This window comes from Capricornis sumatraensis, chromosome 18 (assembly GCF_032405125.1).
Source record: "Capricornis sumatraensis isolate serow.1 chromosome 18, serow.2, whole genome shotgun sequence".
Classification (NCBI taxonomy): domain Eukaryota; kingdom Metazoa; phylum Chordata; class Mammalia; order Artiodactyla; family Bovidae; genus Capricornis; species Capricornis sumatraensis.
In genome coordinates, this window is record NC_091086.1 from 31,694,133 (window position 1) to 31,718,097 (window position 23,965).

At 42.0% G+C, this 23,965-nt stretch overlaps 1 protein-coding gene across 2 annotated transcripts in view; it reads left to right on the forward strand.

Moving 5' to 3' along the window:
* The window catches only part of ARL15 (ARF like GTPase 15), a 466,036-nt gene that overhangs the window by 86,514 nt on the left and 355,557 nt on the right, over positions 1-23,965 (forward strand). The window lies entirely within an intron of this gene.

A 23,965-nucleotide genomic window follows, 5' to 3' on the forward strand; every position in this document is an offset into this window, starting at 1 on the left:
GGCAAGCTGCAGTCCATAGGGTCACAGAGAGTCAGACACAACTGAAGTGACTTAGCACGCACAAAGAATACATAATGGATCCCAGAGTAGGGCTTTTTGATGCTTATTTAATATTGCAGCAGAGTCCCCTACTCTATACATGGGTTTGGTCATATTGTGTGCTTTTGGGAAGTTTATTTTTAGATATAAAGTAAATTAAAGATGAGAATTTAATGAGCTGAGATCCTTGAAATCCTTGAAATCATTGCAAAGTAGTGAAAATCATGGGTGCTAGATCAGTTAGAATTAGATTTTACTGTCCAGTGTACAGGAGCTTAAGGCAGCTAGAAAGTTATTTCTGCAAACATATTTGGAGGTAAATAGTCTAGGGCTAAGATGATGGCCCCCTGATCTTTCAGAATCCAGTCTCTTTCTATTTAGTTGCTTTATCTGCCAAAGCATGGCGTATACTTTGTTATCCCAAATGGCTGCTTGAGCTCAAGCCATCATGCCCACATTTCAGACAGTAGGAATAAAGGCACAGAATAGTATTTCCCCTTTTTAAAAGGAAGCATCATGGAATTTCATCCTCAGTTCAGTACAGTCGCTCAGTCGTGTCCAACTCTTTGCGACCCCATGAATTGCACCACGCCAGGCCTCTCTGTCCATCACCAACTCCTGGAGTTCACTCATACTCAAGTCCATCGAGTCGGTGATGCCATCCAGCCATCTCATCCTCTGTCGTCCCCTTCTCCTCCTGCCCCCCGTCCCTCCCAGCATCAGAGTCTTTTCCAAGGAGTCAACTCTTCGCATGAGGTGGCCAAAGTACTGGAGTTTCAGCTTCAGTGTCATTCCTTCCAAAGAAGTCCCAGGGCTGATCTCCTTTAGAATGGACTGGTTGGATCTCCTTGCAGTCCAAGGGACTCTCACGAGTCTTCTCCAACACCACAGTTCAAAAGCATCAATTCTTCAGCACTCAGCTTTCTTCACAGTCCAGCTCTCACATCCATACATGACTACTGTTTCATCCTAGTTTTGCTTAATTCCCATATTTCAGAATGTATGGTCACACAACCACAGATAAAGCTGAAAAGTACAGCATTTTCCCCAGAGGGCCATGTTCTCTTACTAAGGAAGGAGAGGAAAATAAGTATTGTGGAACCTCTGGCAGTCTTTGCCACAGGGACTCAGACACCCAATACCCCAGAGAAACCAAGGACTTTGAAAGCATTTTTTTTTTCCAGATGACTTTTTACCCAAGTAGATGTTAAGTATATCACCTTATCTGCACTAATATTGGGGTTAAAAAAGAAATACTCTATTGACACATGCCAGTATTTTACTGTAGAAGGGTATTTGACCTGTAATTTGCACATAACATTTTTTAATTATAGAAATTAATGTCTTGAATGATAGTGTTAGTTGCTTCTGGATTATAGAATATGAAAAACAGTGGTAGAAATGAAAGATGTTTCCTTTGCCACTGCCCCAAGTTAGTTCAGTTTTTTACCAAATGCTAGCGTTAGTGATTCCTTCAAATGTTACAAATTGACCTAAATATTGTTTCCTACCAGGGATAAGATGTTGTTCCCTACCAGGTTCTGTTATAAGATGCTGCAGAACCTTTGATCTTGGGGTTAGAAGACCTGGATTTCAATCTTGATCCTACATTTACTCCTTTCATTATCTTAGAAGAATCATTGGCCTAGTTCAACATCTATAAAGTAGCACTAGTCTTTTACCTCGGGATTATTGCTGTGGATTAGACTGGATAGCTATAACACTTGCATTTTAAAAGTAGTTAATTTTATCGCTTTCATTTGCCAGTCATAAATATCTGGCCCCAAATCTTAGAGAGTTACAGTAAGTCTCTGGGGTTACGCTTTCATATCTCTAAGAATACTTTTTTGGCTCTTGAAATGTGTTGATTACCTTATTCTTTATTATAGCAACTTGATCTGTTTCCTTTGAGGGTGATTTGGAAAGCTTTTTTTATTTAACCTTTACTCAAGGTTTTTCTTGTTCTTTGAAGAGACGATCGGTCTGTGAAGTTGGCTTTATGTCAAGGTCAAGTTCTTGAGTCAGCACTGCTGAAGAATATGAACTTAAGATCACTTTAGAGATAACTGCTTATCCTCATGCCCCATGTTCTTGAAAAAGACCCTGGTAGGGTAACGTGGGAAGAATGGAGCATCCCTTGGGCCGCAGTTCCGTCTTCCGTCTTGTGTTGCAGGCTGGCTTTAGAAGTCAGGAAGGGGACATTTACTGTCAGCATCCTCAGTGTTCTAATAGTTCCTGGGTTCTTGGCTCTTTTTATTGTTTTGTTTTTGCTTGCTTGTTCTGCTGTTTGTTTTAGAGCTAGGGTTTGGGTTGAAGGTATTTCAGGCTCAGAATTTGGAGCTGGCACTGAGCACTGGAAAAGTGGTCACATACAGTGCTTCCAGGGCAGAAAGGGCCACTCACCCCCAAATCTGGGCTTGCCTTTGGATATGAAAGATTCAGTGGCCTGGTTGTTCCTTCTTGCTTTCTCATTTTGGTTTGCAATTTTGTTAACCTTACAGGTGGGGTAACCATAATGACAGGAAGGATGTTGGGAGTTGGTGATACGGAAAGAAGGGCTGGATGCTTTCCCACACCCTTACAACTAAATAGATGATCTCTTCCTCCCCTTCTAGGTACTCTTGTGGTTTTATTTTTTACACTTAAAATTGGAATCCAGTTGGAATTTAGTTCAGAATAAGGTGTGAGGCAACTTTGCTTTTTTCCCTCATGGTCAGTCAATTGCTCAGTCCCATTATACATTAAACAGATGAATTATCCATCAGCTTCCCTTTGTTTATTTTCCATAGATGGAACAATTTTTGATTAAAAATGTATTTTTGAAGACTCGGCACATTCAAGACAGATCTTGCTAAAGATCACCTCCATTTATCGTAATTAACTAACACAGTACTCTCAGATGGCAGCAGTCTTACAGTTTATATCTGGTGTGCCAGGTTTCCAATTGTAGCATTTGTAATGAATTTTTATTTTTGAGAATTGTGTTATTTAATGCTTTGTGCATGCAAAGAAGCTTTATTAATAATCCTGTTATGCTATTCTAAATGGACATAACGTATTAGAGCACTGCTGTGCACAGATGTTAGCACATGGCGGTTGGTGCCTGCCCTGTTACCAGGCAACAGTTACTGTGGGTCCATTAGTGCTGCTGCTTATCCACTGGTCAGCACTGCAGTGGGCCCCTCCCCCAAGCAAGCGACTGTCAGTGAAGGAGTGATGGTCGTCAGGTGAGAGAGAGGTAAGAGGTGGATCCTGGCCTTCTCCCGGGGCCCTCCAGCTCACCTCGCCTCAGGCTAGCAGGTGAGCTGGACGGCTCAGGGAACAGAACAGGCCTGGGGCTGTGTCCTGAAGGACTCCAGAGCCCTCGCCAGGGCCACCCACTGGCCAGGCCCAGGCCTTGAGGCAGCAGCAGTGAACCTTTCCCCCATCCCTGCCTCAGTGACCTGGACCTAATAGCAGTGCCATTTGCGGGACCTGGCGCCTTCCATTTGGGCGAGCTGAGGAGCCTGAGGGTCAGTTGGGTCCTGGGCACCTGACTCCTTTATATTGATCTCCCTGTCTAGTCACGTGCCATCAGCACACTGGTTGAGTTCTGGTCTCTGCTGATGGGGAGAGTAGGAAGAATGGGCACGGAGGCAGACAGTGAATTCCCTTATAAATATGCAGGTGCCCTGGCAGTTGTACACGTCCCTTCCACTTCCATTCCATTGGTGCCACATGACCACATGTGGCTGCAAGCTGCGTTCTCCAGTTACGTGGCCATGTGTGTGGTTAAAGTTTTTTTTTGTTTTTTATAGTAAGGAAGTTTCTTGGGTTCAACAAGCTCTGGTGGGTTACTTTTCAGCTTGGAGAATTTCTGAAAAATTAAAGTAAAGTGTAACTTGCCTCTTGTGCCCTCAAAAAACCCGAGATGCTACTTGCCATAGTAAAAGATCACACTTAACTAAGATAGAGGTTTCTCTGTGCAAGTCTGAGTAGTCTTATTTTAAATGCCTCCAGCAAAACAGGTTAGCGATGGCCCTGCTTTTTTGACTCCAGTCTTAGTTTTCCAACAGGAACCTATTGCTCTTTGATTATCAGGAAAGGGGTTCAGGTGGAGAAGACTGCTACAGTTTTATTACATTTGTATGGGGGGTAGAGTGGGCAGTCATGATATTCCTTGTACTTCTTACAAGTTTCACTCTTGAAAGGTAATCTGTCAACCCCCAGAGTCTTTTGGTTGATCTTCTGCCCTTAGTTTTAGTTCTGATGAAGAATGTGTTTTCTCACACACATTACCGTACCCTTTTTGCCTCTTTTTGGGTCCTTTTGGTCATTTTCTTGTAGAGCACATTTTTAAGTCTGGTTTTACTTTGCCATTTTATTGTAGGCCTTTATTCTTATTTTAGTTAAATTTCAGATAATTTATTTCCATGTTCTTATACATATTTTTCCAGCCTGATTGATATATAATTGGCATATAACATTGTAAGTTTAAAGTGTACAGTGTTATGATTTGATGTTTAGTGTGTGAAATGATTACCACAATAAGATAAATTCACACATCCATCACCTCACATTATTACAATGGTAAAAGGTAAAAACATGTAAGATCTACTTTCTTAGCAACTTTGCGGTTTATAATACAGCATTAATAACCATCTTTTTAAAAAGCCCTGCTGCCATGGTAAAACCCTTAGAATTCTTTCATCTTGGATTGAGAGGCAGTATTAAAAGTAATAAAAAATGTTTCTTATGGTCTTATGGTGACTTGAAAATGTATACTGAACAGTTGTTTTCTTTTACCTCAGAGCCCAACACATATTCTTATCATTGTGATGCAGGCCAATGATAAGGGAGCCTTATAAATGGAGCAATTCCCCATGTAAAACTTGAACATACAGTTTGGACATGATTGATCACTGAATCCTGGTTCCACATATTCCCCACTCTCATCCTCACTAGTTTTTAAACTTACTCTGCCGGTGCTCATAATCCCACAAATTTCAAATGTGTTTGAGGCAATTTAGTTGGTTAATAGGAAGTTATGTTTCTTTAAGCATAGGCAGAGGGTTTTAGTAAAATGAGACAAATGTCTCAACATAAATAATAATTGGGGTACAAGTAAGAGATTAGAGTTTTAATTAGTATGAAAAAGGGGTGTTGTTTAAATGGATGTATGCCATGGGCAACATATGATTACATTATGAAACACTGGCATATTATAAAGGCCCATAGAATTTCATATAAGTGACAACAATAGAAATTTATTCTTGGCCAGGTTCCTCCTCCTAAGTTGTTGGCTTAGAGATATTGTGTGTTCAGATTAAAAAAAATAAAGGCAGTTGGAACAAGTACATCATTTGTCGTTTTCTAGCTAATGCTCCAATTGGAATGGGTAGAGTATATTCCTTAGTGTTTGTGGTTTGGTAATACCACTAATTTTCTAGAGCTAGCCTCAGCCATAGCAGCCTCCTGAGTATAGTCCTTTAAATAAATAATTAATTGGCATCCTTAATCTCAACTGACATTGTTAGTAGGGTTGACTGAAAACTAAAGAAAATCAGTGGTATTACCAAACCACAAGCACTAAGGAATATACTCTACCCATTACAATTGGAGCATTAGGTAGAAAAAGACAAATGATGTACTTGTTCCAACTGCCTTTATTTTTTTTAATCTGAACACACAATATCTCTAAGCCAACAACTTAGAAGGAGCCTGGCTAATTGTCGTCATTTATATGAAATTCTATGGGCCTTTATAATATGCCAGTGTTTCATAATGTAATCATATATTGCCCGTGGCATATATCCATTTAAACAACACCCACTTTTTCATACAAATTAAAACTCTAATCTCTTACTTGTACTCCAATTATTATTTATTTAGAGCTAAAGAATAATTTCATGACTGTGATAGTATTATATCTCAGCACTTCATGGGTCATAGAATTTGAGGCTTAAAAAAGGACTGTCACGATCATCTGGTCAGATGATCCCGGTTGGAAAGGAGTAACTGTCCTTGCCAAAGTTTTGAAAAGTGGCAGAGCGGATTGTTTGTACCACCACAGCTTATCATCATCCATGGATCAAGACATCAGATGTTTTATTGATAAAGGCATTAAAAAAAATCTTTTCCACATACTGGTCTCATGATTTAAAAAACAGTGAGATCAACTTTCTCATTACTACTTAAACCTTCTAATACCTAGTTGATGAAATAACTAGTTATTTTCATTCCATGAGATGCTTTGAATCAATTGTTAATCCCTGTACCTTACTAAAAGCTCCCTATTTGAATATTTTGAATTAAAAAAATGCATAACATTTAAACAGTATAGAAGTATAGTAAAAAAAAAAAAAAAAAGCTCCTCCATTACTTTTTCCAGTAATACACATTTCTGCTCAGAAATAGTTTGATAAACTATTAACATGGGCTTCTGTGGTGGCTCAGTGGTAAATAATCTGCCTGCCAATGCAGGAGACTTGGGTTCAATCCCTGGGTCTGATCCCTGGGTCGGGAAGATCCCCTGGAGGAGGGCATGGCAACCCACTCCAGTATTCTTGCCTGGGAAATTCCATGGACAGAGGAACTTGGCAGGCTAGAGTTCATGGGGTCACAAAAGAGTCAGACATGACATATCAACTGAAAACAACAAGCTATTAACATACTTGTTCAGTCACTAAGTCATGTCTGACTCCTCGTGACCCCATGAACTGCAGCATGCTAGGCTTCCTTGTCCTTCACTATCTCCCAAAGTTTGCTCACATTCGAAGCCATCTAGCCATCTTATCCTCTGTGTCCCCCTTCTTTCTCCTCTTGCCCTCAATTTTTTCCAGCACCAGGGTCTTTTCCAATGAGTTGGCTCTTGGCATCAGGTGGCCAAAGTATTGGAGCTCAGCTTCAGCAGCAGTCCTTCCAATGAATATTTAGGGTTAATTTCCTGTTAACATATATCTGTGCTTAAACAGGGGTGTACATTTTTAAGAACATAAATCATGCCACTCATTCTATAACCTCATATTTTTAAACTATATATTTTAGACATCATTCTATGTCATTACATTATTTTTAACTGTAAAAAGTATGAAGTTGTATATATTTTCACTCTTAATTTCAGAGAAGGATGCAAAGAATTAAGTTCTTTTTATTAACATTAACATACTAAGTTAAATAAAGATATGCCCCAAGTACTGATTCTCATTCAAATTTTTGGATTTTTGGCAGGTCATTGGAATGCTGAGATTGTGTGTTGAGAGTAGTTTTAATATCTGGAGGTTGAACTAATAATAATAAGTCAGCTTTATACATCAGTGCTATATGTTTCTAAATATTTTAGGATATTATTACTTAATAAACAATGCATAATTTAAACAGATTATTTTGGATAGTTTCTTTATAGTCAACTCATAATTCAAGAGAGGTTACTTTTTCATTAGCATGTAGCAATGTGACTTCAAATTCATATTTTCATTTAGTTATTAAGTCTGATCCAGATTTGGCTTCATATTTTCATAGTTCTTTTTAAAGTGTGTACTCAAAAAATTAAAGTTGATAATTTTCCTTTCCTCAAATATTGCAGTTTTATTACTGTGAATTTTCTGGAGTGAGGCCAGCACTCTTTAAAATAAACTTCTTTCCTGTTCTGTGAGCTTACATGTCCACTAGAGGGTGCATTTTACTCTTTTTCTGAATAAAGTTTCCTGTATTATGTTCTCATTTTCAAGGGCTAGCTGTGTTAACAATGATCAGAAAACAGATTTCCTAAAATTCTTAAACATGGACACTAGAAGATTGTCATTTAAAAGTCTAACTCATTAATATGAGTGTATTAAAATAGTGGCATTGAAACTAGTAGGGCCCCAGGAGGAAGCACCATTGGGGAGGGAAGCTTCATGGACAGTATATAGGACTTGATGTGGCGTGGAAGGAAGGACTTCCCCGGTGGCTCAGTGGTCAAGAACCTGCCTGCAGTGCAGGAGCCGCAGGAGACATGGGTTTGATCTCTGGGTCAGGGAGATCCCCTGGAGGAGGGCATGGCAACCCACACCAGTTTCCTTGCCTGGAGAATCCCGTGGACAGAGGAGCCTGGTGGGCGACAGTCCATAGGGTCACAAAGAGTCAGGACATTATTGAAACGACTTAGCACTAGCATGTGGCATGGAAAGATCAGCCGAAGTCAAATACAGTAATATCATTGTTCTCAAACTGTCTCAGGACCTCTCTACATCACTGAAAATTATTAAGGCCTATAAAGAGCTTTGTTTATGTTTCTTAAAGATAGCTATCATTTATTAAATAGCAAGTGAAACACTCTGAAAACATTTACTAATTCATTTAAAAATAGCAGTAATAAACTATTACCTATAATATGAATGACATTTTTCAATAAAAGTAGCTGTTTTCCAAAATGAAAAAAATTAGCAAGACAAGTGGTATTTAAGATTTTCAGATCTTTTAATGACTGGTTTAATAGAAGATTGTTAGACTCTCCTGTGTGCCTCTGCATCTAATCTGTTGCAATAGGTTTCTTTGGTTGAAGTACATTAAAAAAAAATGCAGCTTCATGAAGACATAAAGTTGCAATCAGGAGGAGAATTTTGATATTATTTCTAATAATCATGAGCATTCAGTGATTCTGAGCCCATTCTCAAATGGTAGTTTCTTAAAGGTTAGCTGCAATGCTGAACCTGAAACCAATCAGTGAACTTATTCTAGCCTATTTTGTTGAAAATCCACTGGTCTGTTTTAGAAGGATATCTCACCCATGCATGATTTTGATTCATTGAGTTACAAGATTCCAAAATTGACACAGTATATTAAAAAAGTCACATTTGTTAATATCACCAGTGATCTCATTAAAAAAGGAACAGTTGTTTTCCTTGAATTGACAAGCTTACTTCATTTATTTTTCAGAAAATGTTTGTGAAATATGCAAGTTTGGAAAATTATACTTTGTTAGTGATTTTTTTTCAGTAAAAAGGGAGTTCCATGAAAGAAAAACCCAGTTCAGTTCATTAAGTAACTTTTCTTGCTACAACCCTCGTACTTTGTTATGTAGCAAAAATACTCTATGCATATCTTCCATTTTATCATAAAATAATAAAAAGAAAGCTAATAATAAAGATAAAGCATAATAATTAGGAGCATATATGCCAGTGTTTGTTGCAGTACTATTTACAGTAGCTAGGATACGGAAGCAACCTAGATGTCCATCAACAGATGAATGGATAAAGAAGTTGTGGTACACATGTGCAGTAGATTATTGCTTAGCCATAAAAAAGAGCACATTGGAGTCAGTCCTAATAAGGTAGATGAACCTAGAGCCTGTTATGCAGAGTGAAATAAGTCAAAAAGAGAAAAACAAATATATTAACAGCTGTATAATAGGCTAATAGAGTTTTGCCAAGACAATGCACTGGTCATAGCAAACACCCTCTTTCAGCAGCATAAGAGAAGACTTTACACATGGACATCATCAGATGGTCAATACCGAAATCAGATTGATTATGTACTTTGCAGCCAAAGATGGAGAAGCTCCATACAGTCAGCAAAAACAAGACCAGCTGACTGTGGCTCAGATCACGAACTCCTTATTTCCAAATTCAGACTAAAATTGAAGAAAGTAGGGAAAACCACTAGACCATTCGGGTATGACCTAAATCAAATCCCTTATGATTGTACAGTGGAAGTGACAGGGATTAGATCTCATAGGCAGAGTGCCTGAGGACCTATGGATGGAGGTTTGTGACATTGTACAGGGGGCAGTGATCAAGACCATCCCCAAGAAAAAGAAATGCCAAAAGGCCAACTAGTTGTCTGAGGAGGCCTTACAAATAGCTGTGAAAAGAAGAGAAGTGAAAGGCAAAGGAGAAAAGGGAAAGATGTACCCATTTGAATGCAGAGTTCCAAAGAATAGCAGGGAGAGATAAGAAAGCCTTCCTCAGTGATCAGTGCAAAGAAATAGAGGAAAACAATAGAATGGGAAAGACTAGAGATCTCTTCAAGAAAATTAGAGATACCAAGGGAACACTTCATGCAAAGATGGGCTCAATAAAAGACAAAAATGGTATGGACCTAACAGAAGCAGGAGATACTAAGAGGAGGTGGCAAGAATACACAGAAGAACTGTACAAAAAAGCTCTTCATGACCCAGATAACCACGATGGTGTGATCACTCACCTAGAGCCAGACATCCTGGAATGTGAAGTCAAGTGGGCCTTAGGAAGCATCACTAAAAACAAAGCTAGTGCAGGCGATGGCATTCCAGTTAAGCTGTTTCAAATCCTGAAAGATGATGCTGTCAAAGTGCTGCACTCAATATGCCAGCAAAATCGGAAAACTCAGCAGTGGCCATGGGACTGGAAAAGGTCGATTTTCATTCCAATCCCAAAGAAAGGCAATGCCAAAAAATGTTCAGACTACCACAGAATTGTACTCATCTCACACGCTAGCAAAGTAATGCTCAAAATTCTCCAAGCCAGGCTTCAACAGTATGTGAATCATGAGCTTCCAGATGTTCAAGCTGGATTTAGAAAAGGCAGAGGAACCAGAGATCAAATTGCCAACATTCGTTGAATCATCAAAAATACAGGAGAATTCCCGAGAAACATCTATTTCTGCTATATTGACTATGCCAAAGCCTTTGACTGTGGATCACAACAAACTGTAGAAAATTCTTCAAGAGATGGGGATACCAGACCCCATTACCTGCCTTCTGAGAAATCTATATTCAGGTCAAGAAGCAACAGTTAGAACTGGACTTGGGACAACAGACGACTGGTTCCAAATCGGGAAAGGAGTACGTCAAGGCTGTAGATTGTCACCCTGCTTATTTAACTTATATGCAGAGTATATCATATGAAATGCTGGAATGGATGAAGCACAAGCTGGAATCAAGATGGCTGGGAGAAATATCAATAACCTCAGGTAACGCAGATGACACTACCCTTATGGCAGAAAGCAAAGAATTAAAGAGCCTCTTGATGAAAGTGAAAGAGGACAGTGAAAAAGTTGGCTTAAAACTTAACATTCAGAAAACTAAGATCATGGCATCCGATCCCATCACTTCATGGCAAATAGATGGGGAAACAATGGAAAAAGTGACAGACTTTATCTTTTTGGGCTCCAAAATCACTGCAGATGGTGACTGCAGCCATGAAGTTAAAAGATGCTTACTCCTTGGAAGAAAATTTATGACCAACCTAGACAGCATATTAAAAAGCAGAGACATTACTTTGCCGACAGAGATCCATCTAGTCAAAGCTATGGTTTTTCCAGTGGTCATGTATGGATGTGAGAGTTGGACTATAAAGAAAGCTGAGTGCCGAAGAATTGCTGCTTTTGAACTGTGGTATTGGAGAAGACTTTCAAGAGTCCCTCGGACTGCAAGGAGATCCAACCAGTCCATGCTAAAGGAAATCAGTTCTGAATATTCATTGGAAGGACTGATGCTGAAGTTGAAACTCCAATGCTTTGGCTACCTGATGCAAAGAACTGACTCATTTGAAAAGACCCTGATGCTGGGAAAGATTGAAGGCGGGAGGAGAAGGGGACGACAGAGGATGAAATGGTTGGTTGACATCACCGACTCAATGGACATAAGTTTGAGTAAACTCTGGGAGTTGGTGATGGACTGGGAGGCCTGGCGTGCGGCTGTCCATTGGGTCGCAAAGAGTCAGACACAACTGAGGGACTGAACTAAACTGAACTGAACACCTATATATGGAATCTAGAAAGATGGTACTGATGAGCTTATTTGCAAGCCAGCAGTGGAGACACAGACATAGAGAATTTGTGGACACAGTGGGGGAAGGATAGGGTGGGATGAATTGAGAGAGTAGCATGGAAACGTATAAATTACTATATGTAAAATAGATAGCCAGTGGAAATTTGCTCTATGATGCAGGGAGTTGAAATCAGGTGCTCTGTGACAACCCAGAGGGGTGGAAGGTTGGAGAGAAGTCCAAGAGGGAGAGGACTTGTGTATACCTCTGGTGATTCATGTTGATGTATGACAGAAACCAACACAATATTGTAAAGCAATTTTCCTCCAATTCATCTTTTTAAAAGGTAATATATAATAAGTGAAGTGAAGTTGCTCAGTTGTGTCCAACTCTTTGCGACTCCGTGGGCTGTAGCCTTCCAGGCTCCTCTGTCCATGGGATTTTCCAGGCAGTATACTGGAGTGGATTGCCATTTCCTTCTCCAGGGGATCTTTCCAACCCAGGGATTGAACCCAGGTCTCTCGCACTGTAGACAGACACTTTACCATCTGAGCCACCAGGGAAGTCCAATATATAATAATTCAACATAATTTTAAAAATCGCATGTGAGCAAAGTCCTTTCAAAGTCTAAGACCATTGATTTTAGTAAAACTAATAATGTTTACAGCTTCAGCAAGGCTATTCATAAGTGAAACTGACATTACTTTTACCAGTGCGTAGCAGAGAAAAATACAATGGCTGCTATAGTGTTTGGTGCCACTGCCATGAATTGTGCTAAGACGCCAACAGTTTTACTCACCATTAATGCAAATGCAAGAGGTAAATAATGTATTATGAAAATCATACTTCATAATAGTATTATTAGGAGAATAACTTTGACCTTGCAAGTCCTCGGGAACCCAGGAGTCCAGGGCCCTTGGAAACAGCTGCACCAGTAAAAGGGTAGCGCTGGACATTGTGGATTGTGGAGGCCATTGCGGACAAGGACAGGGAGCTGAAAGGGATCTGAGAGTAGACTGTAGCTTTGGTTCTGGTGGGAGTAGAAGGAAGTCAGTGAAGAAAAGAATGTATCTTGAACATGGAATGGAACTTTGAGGTACTTTAAAACAAATTCCCAGCCTCTTCTTTTCATTCAGCCCCCTCTTCCCTCTCCCGGAGGGTCCCTGTGGCTCAGACAGTAAAGAATCCGCCTGCAGTGCTGGAGACCTGGGTTCTATCTCTGGGTTGGGAAGATCCCCTGGAGAACAGAATGGCTACACATTCCAGTATTCTTGCCTGGAGAATTCCATGGACAGAGGAACCTGGCGGTTCGTGTCCATGGAGTCGCAAAGAGTCAAACATGACTGAGTGCCTAGTGTACACACACACACACACACACACACACACACACAAACACACACACACACTCTTCCCACTCCAACTGTGTTTCTCTCTCACTTCTGCTCATTGGTTCTTCTATTTTTGCCCCCAGAAGGAAGCATAGGGCCTTGCTTTTTTCTATGTAGACTTTAAAATATAAACATTAGGTGTTTTTTTTTTTTTAAAGGTTTTATTTTATATTGGAGTATAGTTGATGTACAATGTTGTGTTAATTCCAGGTGCACAGCAAAGTGATTCGGTTATATGTATACTTATATCCTTTCTTTTTCAGATTCTTTTCCCATAAAGATTATTACAGAGTATTGAGTCGCATTCCTCATACTCTACAGTAGGTCCTTGTTGACTCTCGGTTTTATGCATAGCAGTGTGTATACGTTAATCCCAGCCTCCGAATTTATCCCTCACTCCCCACCCCCGACTTTCCCTTTGGATAATCATAAGTTTGTTAACATTAGGGCCTTGAGGCCCAGCAGAGGGTGACTTCACATGCAAAGCTGAAGAGTGGATTTCTGTAGACAGTAACGAGTCTCCCTCACTTTGGCCCCTCCTTTCCGCCCTCCTTTGCTCCCTTCCTGAGAATGGTACTGGACAGTGATACCTTTTGAAAGTGTATTGTCTGGTGTATGTTACAGATCAACAATGAATGAGACATAGAACCTGCCTTCATGGATAAGTAAGGGATATAGGCACATGTCCGGAGAAGGCAATGGCAACCCACTCCAGTACTCTTGCCTGGCTGCAGTCCATGGGGTTGCTAAGAGTCGGGCACTACTAAGCAACTTCACTTTCACTTTTAACTGTCATGCATTGGAGAAGGAAATGGCAACCCACTCCAGTGTTCTTGCCTGGAGAATCCCAGGGACACCGGAGCCTGGTAGGCGCCGTCTCTAGGGTTGCACAGAGTCGGAAGCACATGACTGAAGTGACTTAGCAGCAGCAGCAGCAGCATAGGCGCATGTCATTAGTGTCCTGAGACCACACAGGGGGAGTCCCTAATTCCAGAGGGGGAGTGGGCTTGCAGGTCAGTGTAGACTTTTTAGACGAAGTTACGTAGGCTGAGGGTTAAAGGATGAGCTGAGAGGAAGAAACAGGAGGAGGAAGATAAGAGGGTCCCAGAGAGGGAGTAAATTGAGCACAGGCATGGAAATAAGATCACAGTAAGTAGTCCATGTGGTTGGAGTGTAGACTGCCAAGGGGCCAAGTCTTCTCTTGAGATTAGAGGGGGATATTATGGGCTCAGTTATATGCCTCCTTCAGTTCATACACTGGAGTTCTAAATCCCGATACTATGACTGTATTTGGAGACAGGGCCTATAAGGAGGTAATTGAGGTTAAGTGTGGTCATTAGGATGAGGCCCTGATCTGATATAATCAGTGCCCTTATAAGAAGAGATGTCAGAGGGCAGAGAGAGCTAGCTAGCTCTCTTGTGCTCCATTCCTCACCCCCCAAACAAATGGCTACATGGAGACAAAGTGACTGTCTTCAGGCCAGGAAGAGGGTTCTCACCAGAAACCTCACCCTACTTGATTGATGATTTTGGACTTTCCAGCCTTTTAAGCTGTGAGAGAGAAAATGTCTGTTGTTTAAGCTGCCCGGTCTTTGGTATTTTATAAGGGGAGCCTGAGCTGGCTAAGTCAGGGAGACAGCGGCCAGAAAACTGGAAGGACTCTGTCAGTCTTGTTCAGAAGTTGGTTTCTATGCTGGGGGTTGTGAGGTGACATGGAAATGTGGTCAGAAGCAGAATGAAATGGACAGAGGATGTTCAGGTAAGTGTCATCAGAGAGATGGACAAGAATGGGTTGGTTATTGTAGCAGTGGTGAGCAGTAGAACTGAGAGAAACTGTTGGTTTCAAGAAATGGTTTCATCGTCGTAGAGACCGAACTGGTGACTGGCTGAGTGGTGTAGGAAGAGGAGTCAGGACTTTGAGTTTCTAGTGTGGGCAGCAGGTGGATCATGGGTGATATTTGCTCATGAACTGGGAGACTCAGGAGAGTAGCACTTTCAGAAGAGGGAAGGATGTATGTAGTTTTGGAAATGGTGAGTTTCAAGTGTCTGGGGTATCTAGGTGGAAGTGTTTCCCAAGCAGTTGGCTTACACAGCTCTGGAGACCAGGGGAGAGGAGGGAGGGAGAGAGAGAGAGGGAGGGAGGCAGGCAGAGAGAGAAGAGAGGTAGAGAGGAAGGGACTGCTGGGGTAAATAACCTCAGGAAGGTAATCTGCCAAGGTAACATTGTTCTGGAGGCAGTCACCAAGTCACTTGAACCCTTTGAGTGTTACTTTATCTCCTGTGAAGTATGAAGAGTATTTTCCTTGACTACTTTACCAAGCTGTTGTTTCACACAAAATAAAACTGAAATGAAAGTGTTCAAAAGCACATTTGTAACTGCAAAGGACAGTACACATTTGAGTGTTTATTTCACTGTGATTAAAAGGGAAAATGCTGGACATGTGGAAAAGGTAGGAGGCAGTAAGACCCCAGCCTAGGGACAGAGGGAGAGGACAGGGTCACAGGGAGGCCTTGGTGGTATCACAGAGAGAAGGACGATGCCTTTTCCAAGTCCAGGTGGCTGGGGACATGATCGTTTTCTTGAGAGAAATAGGAACATCAAGAAAAAGAACTGACTTGTTAGAAAGGTGATATTGAGACATCTGGGTGCGTGTATCCAGTGAATGGCTGGGAAATGCCATTCAGGATGTCTCCTCCTTGCTGCTTTGTGCCTTTGCGGCTCCCTTTTCCTTTTGTTTTCTGTAAGATTTAAACACAGCACCAACTCCAAAGGGTATACTGGCCAGCACAGTGTGGGAAATGCAGTCTGAATGCCTTCGGGAGGGTCACACATGCTCCTGCTTTCCCCTAGTTCTCGTGGGTCCCTCTTATCCCTTACTGTCTCTTGCGGCTTCTTCACAGATGGAGCTATCTTGGCCAGCCCTGAAGGTATTGGAGTTCATGAGCCCAGGTTTGCTGTTGCACTGGACAGTTGACCTAAGAGGGAGAGTAGTGACGTAGGAGTGAGGGTGAAGGTCAGAGTCGCTTCAGACTCTGTCACAGAGGAAGCCTCTGAGCGGGACAGGAATGATCCCTGGGGTCAGATAAGGATGGACCAAAGTTTTCTCTCTCTGCGTTGAGAGTTGCAGGATTGGGGGCAAGTTGCCTAACCCACGTGACACCCAGCTCCTCGCTGGTAAGTTGTGCCTCCTTCAAGGTTGCTGTCGAAGTGAAACAGCACTTTAGCAGGCACAGCTCAGTGTGTGTGGTAGGTGCGCTCTCCACAAATGTGGACGCATCTCTTTGGTTGATTCTGATGGGAATCTGGAGTTGAGAATTAACAGTAATCCAAGAATTTCTGCAGGACTTCTGTGAGTTAGGCAGGCTCCTTCGTTTTTTTGTGTTGTTTTTAATGCCAACTGTTTGCATTTATTCAGATGTCCTAAGTGAGATTCCATTTAGAAGGTGGCATATACTTAATATATGCCATAGGTGTATGTGGCATATACTTAATAATACTTAACCCAAGCTTTCATCAATATTGACCAAATACCACTAGGATATTGCAAAGGAGAAAGCTCGGACAAGGTCCTAGAACTCTTCTTGATAATGTAAATCATTTATGAGCATCATTCAGCCCCTTTGGGTCTTTAATTAATCGGTTAAACTCACTTGTCTGGACTTAGACTTTCAGCCCACCCCCAGCTCTTCCTCAGGAGTTCTTTTCGAAGGCTGCTCTACCAAGGAGAGGGCCTGGGTGCCTACTCTGCTTTGCAGCTCTACGTGCCTAGTGGGAGAAGGGGAGCGGGTAGGCAGATTTTAATCCACGATGCCTCAAGGAGTGTCTATTTGCCAAATAATTATTTCCCACGGATAATTCAGTGAGAAAGAGCTGCTTGGTGCCTCTTCCCAGGTGCTAGTTCTAGTAGGATTCTAGTAGAGTGAAGGGAGAGGAAGGGGTAGGAGTGGAGAAGGCTGGAGGAGGGTAAGTTACGGAGATGCCTCGCTAAGAATCTCTTCCAAAAGCCATGTAGGCACTGTGGGCCTTTCGTGTCACTAGTGTTGTAGGTTGAGTTTATCTCACTTTTTCTGAAGCCAGTCTTTCTATCAGACCTTGGTTGAGTTCTGGACCTCAGAGGGAGCCTGTCTCAGTTTCCACGGTCAATTTGCCTTGAAATAACTTTCACCTCTAGCATTAGGAGTTGCCTATTCCTAACCTTTTTTGTGTAAGAAGTAATTTCTACAGAGTAGTATGCTTAAGAACTTCCTGGGACGCTTTAGAAAATATAGAATATAGGGCCCACCTTCAGAGATTTTAATTTAATAGGTCTAGGATAGAGTCTGATTCTGATGGACACATTCTTCGTCAGTGATTCTGAACCCTGGTTGCACCCAGGAATCACTTGGGAGCTTTAAAGTATCAGTGCCTGGCCTTATCCTTAAGACTAGAACTTAATTATTTAGAATGACAATAAGTACACATAGACACCTACCCACACCATAATTCAGCATGAGGGATCCCCGTCAATTTATCTCAAACTAAGATCTCGGTGTCTTTGTTTCTAACACTGTCTCGGTAATTTTTTCTTTCTTATTAGATTTCATTACATTTTTTTTCTTTTTTTGCCAGCTCTGATAAAATCATATGTCTCTGATAGAGGGAATTTTGATGTGTGAGCATTCTTCCTTCATCCCTCTTAATTCATTGTCTCAGGTTCTGTTGTATGCCCATAGGATCTCCTCTAGTGTGTTCTTCACCCTGCCACCCACCAGGGGGCAGGCACACTCAGTCAAATACTTGGGATGTCACTGTCTCTTGGTGTACGTTAGAGCTGGCAGAGAAAAATACATGTATTTAAAAAAGAAAGGAAAGACAAATATATTAATAGGAAAGAGACCCTATTATGACTCAAGAGCCGTAGCTGCCATGACCAGTTTTTGCTGTGGCCCAAGGATGTTTTCCTAGGAAGATTATAGTTGGGTCATCCAGTCTAAGAGATGCATCACTGTAGTTGGAATCTTGCCCAAGCTCGAGGAGTGTTTGGTGAATTGAGACGACCTGGTAGAACAGTGAAGAGTAAGAAAATCTGTGTGTGACCACTGACAAGCAAGGTGACAGGCGGGGCCTTTGCATTCCAAGAGTGTTACATATGCGCCCCTACCCTCAAACATGGATGGGACTAAGCCTCTGAAAAACCTCTTGAACTGCTTCTCCAAACAGTACACAAGTTATTTTTAGAGATGGTACCTTTATTGCTTTTAAAGTAGTACTTCGACATACCCTTTCTAAATGCATAGCTCATTGAAACAAGATTGGGGAATTAAAAAAACAAACAGTTGACTGAAGAGTTCTTAGAATCCTTAAAATGGGATCCATGATACTAGTGAAGTTGTCTTCTTGAAGCCAGGAATTCATTAAGGGGAATAGTTCTCTTTAAAGAGAAGGTGTGGTGGTATTTATATGGCCTCGAGGAACAGGATGAAGAAATAAGTGACTTGGGGAGGAGATGAGAACTCTTAAGTTTTCTATAAGTTTTTTTTCTGAGAAAACCTGAAGAAACCGTCATGGGGGACACTTGATATCCTTTGTTCGTTGACTTTCTCTTTTGTTGTTGTCTTGGGCTAGCGTCCCCTTGGTGTTTCGGACACTGAATGTGAGGGCATCCCTGGATATCAGCAGGGCACCTCCTGGGTCTGTTGCTAAGCTCTTACCTCTCCACCCCTCCCTGCCCTTTTGTAGGATTGTGCTTGTCTCTGCCAGATGTTCCCTGGTAGCTTCTGCCCCTGCAGCTCATCTCTTGGAGCTAGAGGGGGACAGCATGGCTGGAGGAGGGACTGGTCGCTTTTGTTTTCTCGCTGTTGCACTTAGAGTCAGCTTAGCAATGGCCCTTTGCCTTAGCAGCAGTGGTTGGCTTACATCCAGCTCTTTACGTGCTCCCAGAACTAGTCTTTTTGTGCCCCCTGAGAGCTGGGCAGGGCTCCTTCCTCAGAGGTCTGACTTCCCGCTCTGAGTAGTCCCTCCCGCACGCTGTGCCAGGGACCACGCGTTTCTCAGAGTGGTGCCCTGCCTCCTGTGATTATGTCGTCTGTGGCTCAGATGTCCTCCTCTGGGCTTTCTCAGTTCTCCCGTCCGTGCTTAACTCATTCTTCAAGTGACATTCTCTGTCAAAATGAGTATAGTTTCTGTTTTTCTGACAGAACATTTTCAACGGGTTCAAGTTTTAATTGGTCCTAATTCTGTATTTATTTTGATTTCAAGGTCTTCTCAAAGTAGCTCTGTGTGTAATCACTTTCTAATTAGACATTTTCTCTCTGGTCCCTTTCATCCATTGGACCAAAGCTGGAATTATTACCAAAGAGCAGAAAGGATCTATCTGTCAAAAAGACCAATTACAGTCTAATAATGTGCTGAACATGAGCTAAGATGCTTACTTAACTTCTGTAACTCACACTCTGGATATTGGAAAAGGAATTTAACTGGATTACTTTCCTCAAACTGTGCATTTCTAAGTTTGTAAATACTTGTAACAGTGGGCACATAAAAGTTTAGTATGCAGAATAGAGAGAAACACCAGGATGTTATTAGCATGCAGAAGAAATCCAAACATCCCCTGAAAAAAAGAAAGAAAGATGGATGGATTCTAAAGGTGGACGGAGGAAGAAATGGAAGAGTGGCATTTATTTTTCTGGAAAATTGAAATGAACCAGAAATCCTGCTAGAAAAGATTGTTTGAGCTGAACTCTCTGGAGAGTCTCTTTCTTGTCTTCATACAGTTCACTCATGTAAATCGCACAGTTCACTGGTGTCTGCTCTACCCCCAGAGCTGTGTAATCCCCATGGAGTGAGGCACTTTTGCATGTGCAGTGCCTTAATCTGGCTGTTCACCCTATGGCTAATCACAGAAGATGAGGTTTGCCCAGTTTTCTGACTGCATTAACCTATTCGAGCTAACTCTGAATATTGGATCCGTTCTACCCTGTGCTTCATGCAGAATTTAGTGATTTAATCACCATTTTGGATCAACGCTTCCAGTCGATGCTATAGCAACGTGTGTCTCAGGAAGCTTTGTCAGATTGCTGTGTTCTGGGATACGGTGTGGTCTGCCATAGGATGGTTTGTCAGGGCTAGCCAGTACTGGCGTGCTTTTGATGGATACTTTTCCCTCTTCCTTCTTTTATACGGTTCAGATTATGTGAGGCAGGGACTGGCAGCAGAATGTGTTTGGAACCAGATGCCCTTAGAAATGAGCTCTCTGGTAATTTTCTTTCTTCTAATCCCCCTCTAAGGTGCTTAGGGTTCTCTTTTGCTGCTGACATGTTGGTCCCAAGTTTCTCTCTCAATCTCTAATCTCTGGGTTGGTTTGAGAAGATGTTGTGATTCACTTTTTCTGGCCTATTACCTCCTGCTTCTGCTGATTCATGTTCCTTCTCAGAAAACAAGCTATTCGGAAGAAAATTTTACCTCCTTCTACACACTCAGGGATCAGCTATTGTTCCGTACCTATAGCTCAGAAGTGGCGATTCTGTTGTTCTAGGTTTCTGTGCCAACTCTGGGCTTTCTTGTCTTGTCACTAATTGGGAGCACGTTTACAGCTGTTTATGTGCTCCAAAGTGTAGCTGTCCGAAGTGACACGTCTGCTTGTTGGCGGTGCCTGGAAATAGCTGCCCTGGTGACCTTGAGAGTGATCCCAGACCACCCAGATCTTTCTTTCTTCTGGGGCAGAAGATGACACCTGGCACCCAAGATGTACAGGGCACAGCAAGCTTCTGCCCAACCCCCACTGATATGGGCCTGAAAGGCAGAGCCCTCTGTGTAGAGGGGCTACTCATCTGTGTGTTCCTCTGACCCCCTCCCCCACGCCCCACCCCTTTGGGCCCCGGAAGTGACTTGAGGCAGCGTGATTCCTAGGTGGCACAGAGGTAAAGAATCCACCTGCCAGTGCAGGAGATGGAAGAAATGTGGGTTTGATTCCTGGGTCAGGAAGATCCCTAGAGGAGGAAATGGCAACTCCCTCCAGTATTCTTGCCTGAAAAACTCCATGGACAGAGGAGCCTGGCAGGCTATGCGGTTGTAAAGAGGCAGACATGACTGAGCACACACATGCTGAACTCTCCAAGACTCAATGACTTTGAGCAAGTTGCCTTCTTTGTTTCATTTTCAGAAGGAGCTCATAGTGTTCCTGACTTCCCAGAGTGCATGTGAGGATTAAGAGAGGCAGTAGTTTTGAAAGGGCTTAGGGAACACAGTGCAGCTTCGCTTAGTCTTGCTCACATGGCTGTGCGCAGTATGGGAGGGTGTGCAGAAGTACACTTTGCTCCAGCAGACTGCTGAGGACCCTGTTGGGAGCATTTTCTTTCTTCCCTGGTGCTCGAAGAGAGAAGATGAGCTGACTACTTGGCCTTGGTGCTACAGAACTAGTGTTCTTTTCCTGAGTTATTGTAGGTGATCTTGACATGTTGCTTGAGACAAGTAGAGGTGAAGAAGAAAAAGATCCTTGAGGTTTGCTTCAGTTGAAGGCAGATGAATGTGGAATGACTTTCCCTTATATGACTCTGGTTTAAATTAGAAATATTTTATTCATGTTGATTTTTAAAAAACCTTCTAAACAGGTATTATAGTGAAACATTTTTAATAGTCTTTTGAAATAAGCAATTCAGAAAATTTTATTTCTATTTCCCCTGTTTTCTCCTCCTTTGAATTTGTTTCAGGGTTCCTACTTTCACCCTACTTGGTCTTGTGACATTATCACAGTTCAGTTGCTCAGTCATGTTCTACTCTTTGTTGACCCCATGGACTGCAGTATACCAGGCCTCCCTGTCCACGACAACTCCCAGAGCTTGCTCAAACTCAAGCTCATAGACTTGGTGATGCCATCCGACCATCTCGCTCTCTGTCGTCAACTTCTCCTCCTGCCTTCAGTCCTTCCCAGCATCGGGGTCTTTTCCAGTGAGTCAGTTCTTTTCATCAGGTGGCCAAAGTATTGGAGCTTCAGCTTCAGCATCAGTCCTTCCAATGAATGTTCAGGACTGATTTCCTTTAGGATTGACGCGTTTGATATCCTTGTAGTCTGAGAGACTCTCAAGAGTCTTCTCCAACACCATAGTTCAAAAGCATTAATTCTTCAGTGCTCAGCCTTCTTTATGGTCCAGCTGTCACATCCATACATGACTACTGGAAAAACCATAGCTTTGACTTGATGGACTTTTGTCAGCAAAGTAATATTTCTGCTTTTTAATATGCTGTTTAGGTTGGTCATAGCTTTCTTCCAGGAACCTAGCATCTTTTAATTTCATGGCTGCAGTCACCTTCTGCAGTGATTTTGGAGCCCTCCAAAATAAAGTCTGTCACTTTTTCCATTGTTTCCCCATCTATTTCCCATGAAGTGATGGGACCAGGTGCCATGATCTTAGTTGTTTTGAATGTTAAGTTTTAAGCCAGTTTTTTATCTCTCCTCTTTCACTTTCATCAAGAGGCTTTTCAGTTCCTCTTCGTTTTCTACCATAAGGATGGTGTCATCTGCATATCTGAGATTATTGATATTTCTCCTGGCAATCTTGATTCCAGCTTGTGCTTCATCCAGCCTGGCATTTTTCATGATGTACTCTTCAATAAGTTAAATAAGCAGGGTGACAATATACAGCCTTGAAATACTCCTTTCCAAATTTGGAACCTGTCTCGAGTTCCATGTCCAGTTCTAACTGTTGTTTCTTAACCTGCATACATATTTCTCAGGAGGCAGGTCAGGTGGTCTGGTATTCCCATCTCTTTCAGAGTTTTCCATAGTTTGCTGTGATCCACATAGTTAAAGGCTTTTGGCATAGTTAATAAAGCAGAAATAGATGTTTTTCTGGAACTCTCTTGCTTTTTCAATGATCCAGCAGATGTTGGCAATTTGATGTCTGGTTCCTCTGTCTTTTCTAAAACCAGCTTGAGCGTCTGGAGTCAGCATCTTTTAATTTCATGGCTGCAGTTACCATCTACAGTGATTTTGGAGCCCAAAAAAATAGAGTCTGACACTGTTTCCACTGTTTACCCATCTATTTCCCATGAAGTGATGGGACTGGATGCCATGATCTTTGTTTTCTGAATGTTGAGCTTTAAGCCAACGTTTTCACTCTCTTTTTCCACTTTCATCAAGAAACTCTTTAGTTCTTTACTTTCTGCCATAACGGTGGTGTCATCTGCATATCTGAGGTTATTGATAGTTCTCCCACCAATCTTGACTCCAGCTTGTGCTTCATCCAGCCCTGCATTTCTCATGATATACTCTGTATATAAGTTAAATAAGATGGGTGACAATATACAGCCTTGACGTACTCCTTTTCCTATTTGGAACCAGTCTGAAGGAAAGTTATGACCAACCTAGATAGCATATTCAAAAGCAGAGACGTTACTTTGCCAACAAAGTTCCGTCTAGTCAAGGCTATGGTTTTTCCTGTGGTCATGTATGGATGTGAGAGTTGGACTGTGAAGAAAGCTGAGCGCTGAAGAATTGATGCGTTTGAACTGTGGTGTTGGAGAAGACTCTTAAGAGTCCCTTGGACTGCAAGGAGATCCAACCAGTTGATGATAAGGAGATGGGTCCTGGGTTTTTGGAAGGAATGATGCTAAAGCTGAAACTCTAGTACTTTGGCCACCTCATGAGAAGAGTTGACTCATTGGAAAAGACTGATGTTGGGAGGGATTGGGGGCAGGAGGAGAAGGGGACGACAGAGGACGAGATGGCTGGATGGCATCACCAACTCGATGGACTTGAGTCTGAGAGAACTCTGAGAGTTGGTGATGAACAGGGAGGCCTGATGTGTTGCAATTCATGGGGTTTCATAAAGTCAGACATGACTGAGCAACTG